Raw genomic sequence first — 6,854 nt, 5'->3', positions numbered from 1 at the left:
GTTCATTTATTATACTCACAAGATTAAATTCTTCAAGCCCTAAACCTACTGCAAAAAGCCCTTATGTTTTATTCCTGGTTATAGTTCAAATCAATTAAACTAGTGGATAAATAATTAATGCTTCTTGTAAATAATGCAAGGGATTTATTTGGCTAGTATCACATTTCTTCTATGTGAGTGATTCTCTATGTTGTTGGTTATATGACCAAATTCTAACATCTCAAAAGAACAAAACACTTCTAGAGATGTACCTATTAAAAATAATTCAAGTTATTCTGTCAAATATGTATAAACGTATATTTTTCTTCATTAAAGCATTTATTAAGTTAATATCTCTATACTTATATAAGTGAACAGTTTTAAAGACAAATATCTGTCTATAGGAATATACTTGTAATTGATTTACTTCAAAGAAAATGAAAAATAATTCTGTGCAAATTTGTTATGCCTATACTTTTATTTAATTCGTGACCAAAAAAAATCCAAATTCATTGATCCCCTAAAAATCACCTCTCTTTTATGTTTTTATCATGTGAAAATTTGATAAAGAAAATATTACTTGACTACAAATCAGATACACACTTGGATTTAAGAAGGGGAGAATGGAAACAATTGCAATCCAGGGAAAATAAATTGTATAAACAACAACATAGGAGAGCATATAGGTGGATACATTCAGGAGCTGCTGCATAATAACTGTCATGGAGTCTTGAGCTGCCAGTTGATTCCAAAGCCTGTGGAAGGAAGGGCCCAGCTTGATCTCCTCGTAGGAGGGCCTGAGTGCTGTCTGCTCACTGGAAAGCGTCCAGAGGAGAAGCATTCATAGGACCCATCAGTCAAAAATAAGCTCTGCCTCAGAAACCTGCAGGAGGTGGATTCCATGAAAGAGACTGACATTAGCTAAAGGAGGTCAGAAGGACCCTAGGTGAGATAAGTGGCTTCAAGTATCTCAGGCCTAGTGTAGGGATCTGATTTCAAAAAGAAATAGATGAGAGTATATATTATACAGGCTTTTCCAGGGGTAATTACCATTCTTTCTCCCAGGACTGCAACTGTAGTGACAAAGAAATACATGATTCTTAGTCTTAGTTTTGGTTATTTTTATTTTTATTTATTTATTTATTTTTGAGACAGGGTCTTGCTCTGCCACCATGCAGTGGTGCCCTCATGCCTCACTACAGCCTCGACCTCCCAGCTCAAGTGATGCTCCCACATCAGCCTCTCGAGTAGCTGGGACCAGAGGTGTACACCACCACACCTGGCTAACTTTTGTATTTTTTGTTGAGCGGGGGATTTTCCATGTTGCCCAGGATGGTCTCAAACTCCTGGGCTCAAGTGATCCGCCCACCTCAGCTTCCAAAGTGCTGGGACTACAAGCATGAGTCACTGCACCTGGCCCTAATCTGAAAACTAGGGTGTAGACAACCAACTGTGTCTTTCATGTCAACAAAGTTGTTCATTAGTTGAACAGCTAACAACCAACAACCCAGTTGGTTGCCTACACAGTAGCCATCTCCTCCCATCTTCAACAACTGAACTCTGGTTTTCTTCATCTTCCTCTGAGTATTCATGTCCTTTGTGAAAAGTTGGAATCCTCCCAGAGCCAGGAGCTGCTTACTCATTAGCCTCGGCCAATTCTGAATGTCTCCTTCCTCATCTAGGTGTGTGGTCTGTGTGAAACACACTCTGCCTGATAGATACTAAGGAAAGTTTGCTGGAAGGCTCAGAGACGGTTTATCTCATTTGTGGTAATAGACGTAAGATGGGTTTTCTCTATTTTGCCCCTTTGGTAGGTGACCATTAGAAGGGAAACAACCACCCCTGGACTATTAAGGGAACACCAAGAGAATTGCAGAGAAAGTAAACAGTCATTGCCCTCTTATTTTCATACTTCTTTTCTGGGATGTAATCAAGTCTTCATTTTTGATGCCATTTTTAATAAGCCATCTGTAGTTTATAGATGAGGCATTCTCAGATGTATATTAGGAGGTCAGATGAAAGTTGGAAAGACATTAAAGGCAGATTGAGACAAGATTGTCAAGGAGGCAGAAGTCTGATCCTTTTGTAGTTTATAAGCGTGATGATTGGGTTTTCATGCTCATGTGTGAGAAGTGCCTTCCTCAAACCTTATTATGCTGTTGGTGCATTACTCATGTGATGAGAAAAAAAAGGAGGCAGAAGTCAGACCAAGGGGTGTAGGCTTTCCTTGATCAACAGTGGGGAGTCACTGATGGGGTTTGAGAAGAGGAACAACATGATCAGCACTGCACTTCAAAGCATTATTTTAAAAGTTGAGCGTGGGAAGGATTTAAGACAAGGCTCAGAACATTTTGCCACTTGGAACGCATTGTTGAATATTCATAAAAAACTAGTTTATGGCTCAGCATAAATAATTTTTAAACACAAAGTAAAATACAGTATGTGTTGCCATGGAAGTGACAGAGCCTAGGAAGATAATGACAAGCAGAAAAAAACTGTGCCATTGTAATTTAAATCACTATAAAGCTTTCTAGAATTTAAGTGTGTTTTCAGTCAGAGTATTTTGAATACACAAGGAAAAGATTATGGTTATTTTATCGTTCTTGCTGAGAAAGGAAAGAACAAAAGAGGGGTGTTTCCTTTTTGCACATGAGACCTATGAAGCTAAACAAAATCAAGTTCATGCAATCAAAAAGCTGACTAGGGTTTGAAACACTGAATGAGTCAATTAACAGTGAAGCTCCAGTGCAGAACACAGACTGGTGAGGTGCCATTGTTAGCACTGGCTGCAGTCCCCTCATGATGATAAGAACGGCCAACAGGCATTGTCTCTGATTACATGCTAAGCTCTGCACAGACACACAGGCACGAGGCCTGTCTGTATCCTTCACCATCAATCACATGTGCTAATGGTGATGAAGTGTGATGTGGGTAAAGAAGACATTGCTGAATTCAGAGATATGATAAACACAAGTAAATAAAAAATAAAGCCATAGAAGACATAAATGGTTAATGCCAGAATTTCCAAAAGTATGAATTAATAAAGGGTATGAAAAGATGATGGGTATATAGATATTAATATAAAGGAGGTAAGTTTTTCAGAGCTTAAAATTGAAAGCAGTGTTAAGCAATTATTTAAGGGGGAAATTACTGTATAAGAGGGAGAGGTTATACAAGCAAAAAAAAATTCCTCAAATAAACTGAGTGCACATAACAAACATTATATTAAGTCAATGCAAGTGAGATTTGAAAGTAGATAGAGAAGAACAAATACACCAAAGAAAAAAAAATCAAACTTCTTCAAACGTGTAATTGAAGACAGTAACCTCCCAAAACTATTATGGCAAGAAGCCTCACCTGTCTTAGATTCACCCACTACTATTTCTTGTATGGATGGCAGTGTGGGTGCACTTTGCATATCTCCCTTTATGAAACAGCAATAAGTGAACTAAAGGCATTAAAACTTGGGAAGGAAACTCCATCAGGGATGAGGGCTCTTCTGACTATAGTCAGCCTATTTCTGTAAACCTGAAAGACTGTTCTAGGGCAGGGGTTCTTTAGGCTCCACCCCCAGAGGTTCTGATCAGTAAGTCTGAGGCAGGGCTAAGAATTTTCATTTCAACAAGTTTCCAGGTGTTTCTGCTGCTGCTTCTGCACACTGAAAACCATTGCACAGCATTAGAGGACTCCGAAGCTCCCTGTGTCACCTTCCAAATAACCAGTGGCTGTTCAAACTCCCTCTGGCTTTCATAGTCAAGCTTCTCAAAAGGGCTGTCTAATAACAGAACATCCAGTTCCTTACTCCCGTTCCCTCCTCGGACCACTTGAATTTTGTTTAAACTTTGGACTTACATCAGAAGCTCTAGTCAGAGTTACCAAGCTCTCCAATATCTAGTTAACCTCTTGATCTCAAGGTGCCTTGCTAACCACTCGACTTTCTGGCTCTCAGTAAGGCATACTCTTCTTGTTTCGTTTCCTGATGCCAGTGCACTGCTTTTCAGTCGCTTTTGTTGACCCCAGATCTTCACTGGTTACCATGTTGTAGCTATATTTACTTATAAAAATTTCAAAGAGATCATAGGAAAGTCTTGTTTAAATCTTTAAATGGCTTCTCCCTTCACTTAGGATCCTTTCACTGTGCTGCATTCACAGGACCCCTACGGTTAACCACCAATCATTCTTCAGATCAGTCTCCCTGTGGAAAGCAGTCCTTGCTCCTTCTAAGAGCACCTTGAACTTTGCATTGGCTTGCTGTGGGTGCCATACAAAAGTGCTACAGATGGGGTTACTCAAATACAGAAAGTACCCCACTTCTAGAGGCTGGAAGTCCAAGATCAAAGATGTCAGCAGGTTTGATTTCTCCCAAGGCTTCTTTCCTTGGCTTCCAAATAGCCTTTTCTCTGTATGTGAGCATCCCTGGTGTCTCTCAGGATGTCCATATCAACTCTTTTTATGAGGACATCAATCAGACTGGATTAAGGCCCCTCCAAATAGCACCATTTTAATTTTACCTCTTTAAAGACCTAGTCTCCAAATACGGTCACATTCTGAGGTGTTAGAGGTTAAATTAAGCCTTCAACACATGAATTTTGGGGGAACAGAATACAGTCCATAACACACTTCTGCGCTGCAGCTTTTATCAGATAGAATTATAATTAAGTTATTGCTGAACTCCCCTGCACTCCCCACTGGGGTGCTCAACATTGAGTCTGCAGCACCTGCCACGTGTCTGCCCCGTAAAAGGTCAAGGTTCACTTGTTTCCTATTGAACAAAAGAATCATGGTCAGAAAAAACCAAGGATACAATGAACTTGGAACCGGTTTTCCCACCACTTGCCTGGAGATTCCCAAATACAGACTCACCAAACAAAATGCCTGTGATCCACACGGCTTAGCAGTAACCTCTCCTCTCCCCAGAAACTGGGTAGTCAGAGGCAAATGGCAATGCCCTACCCCTTCAGGGAACAGATGCAATTCCAAGGCAGAAAAGTCAAGCAATTCAAGGGAAAGTGTTCAGAATCTAAAAATCCACTTGCTGGGCTATGTGAAGTTGATGACCAAACACCTTTCTCTCCCCAGTTCACCTTCTCCAGCAGCTAAATACAAATAATGCAAATAATCAATATCCAATCTCCTAGTCCAGGTTCTCATTATTGGATCTAATAATGCCAAAGCAAACATGGGTACAAGGAAAATCTATTCTTTCTGTGCTGCTGCATCCTTTCTTCTGCCCTTGGTCAGGCTGAACAAGACATACTTCTTATGTGCAGGCTGTTGTCCAACACCAGATTGTTAGACGTTATGTAGCAATCATATAAAATTAATTTAACTTTTTACTTTATGGTTAAACACAATTACTGTTCTTTGGAAAAAAAGAAACTTTACACAAATACATATAAAGTAAAAAAATGTTGTCATTCAGAAAATTGTTCCTGTCATCATATTTCCCATGTGTGTCTAATTTTATATGCATATATTAAAATATGCATGCACAGTTTGTGCAAACATACACATTAAATGAAAAGGCAAGTACTCTAGTCTGATTTTTCAGGTGCTTTATCTCTATAGTGATCTTTCTAATTGTGAGAAACGCTTTAGATCCTTTAGGTTTCACCATTAGATCTATCTCTTGTGTCCATGCAGAACTGGTTTTGGTATATTCTGTAATGTAAAGAATGTGATTATTCTTTCTTTTTTATATTTTTAAAATTACAAAAACTCTTCCTTTAAACATTTAAAATAAAACTTTGCTTATTTAAAAATATCAAGAGATTCGATGAACTTTTGAGTAAAATGAGATGATGATCCACGGTTTCTTCTTTCCTCATACCCTCAACCTACCCCTCAGAGGTCATTACAGGTTACATTTTTCATGTAGATTTACAGACATTCTTCTTTTATACCTCATTAGTAGGCTAGTGTCATAGTCCCATTCAGGCTGCTATATAACAAAGTGTCTTAGATTGAGTAACTTATAAACAATGGAATTTATTGCCCACAGTTCTGGAGGTTGGAAAGTCCAAGATCATGGCCCAGCAGATTTGTGTCAGGTGAGGGCTCTCTGCTTCAGGTATGGTCCCTGCTAGCTGTGCCTTCACATGGTGGAAAGAGCCCTTGGGCCTCATTTATAAGGGCACTAGTTCTGTTGTTGAGGACAGTGTCCTTATGACCTACTCATCTCCCAAAGGCCCCACCTCTTGATATTGTTGCATTAAGAATTAGGTTTCAGCATATAAATTTTAGGTGGACACAAATCAGATCATAGCAGCTAGTTACATCTCCTCTTTTTTAATCAAATTTCAGCAATAAGTAATGCTGTAACTTGCTTTTTCATACTTAACACTTGGTCATTTCTTGTTTCCAATGTAATTTATTTCATTTTTCTTTAAAGTTACATAATATTCCAACATCATAGTGAATTTAACTGTGCAGCCATAGATTGGTATTAAATTTGTTTCTGATTTTTTTTTACTATTATAAATAATATTGCAACAAATATTTCTGTGCATGCTTCATTTTACACAGAAGCAATGATGTATGCTGGACTAAATTCCAAGATTTAAATTATCAATTAAATTTTGAAAAAGACTTCCAAACTGACTCCAAAAAATTTGTATCAACCTACATTCCCACCAATAGTATATGAGAGTAATCTTTTTTCCTACCTCATCTCAATTTAGCATATTTAAAGTTTTCTTTATTTTTTCAGAACTAATGAACAAAATAGTATCAATTGTATACTTTCCAATGTACCAATGTTTTCTTCTTAGTTTTTTGAATTCTTTGTTTTATATTTGTATTATGTATTCTTATTTCATCTTCTTTAAATTAGGTTTTCAGCTTTAAATTATTTTTCAATTTATTTGAAGTTTTTA

General features: G+C 37.9%; 1 non-coding gene across 1 annotated transcript; it reads left to right on the top strand.

Annotated features, from left to right (window-relative positions):
• Nucleotides 1-2,056: 2,056 nt before the first annotated feature.
• On the top strand, nt 2,057-2,160 carry LOC112134511 (small nucleolar RNA U13). Its single transcript, XR_002915927.2, has one exon. It is a non-coding gene; the product is annotated as a small nucleolar RNA U13 (small nucleolar RNA).
• The last annotated feature ends 4,694 nt before the right edge of the window (nt 2,161-6,854 follow it).

This window comes from Pongo abelii, chromosome 6 (genome assembly GCF_028885655.2).
Source record: "Pongo abelii isolate AG06213 chromosome 6, NHGRI_mPonAbe1-v2.0_pri, whole genome shotgun sequence".
Taxonomy (NCBI): domain Eukaryota; kingdom Metazoa; phylum Chordata; class Mammalia; order Primates; family Hominidae; genus Pongo; species Pongo abelii.
The sequence above is the reverse complement of the archived record's forward strand: the minus strand, read 5'-3'. Positions and strand labels throughout refer to the sequence as shown.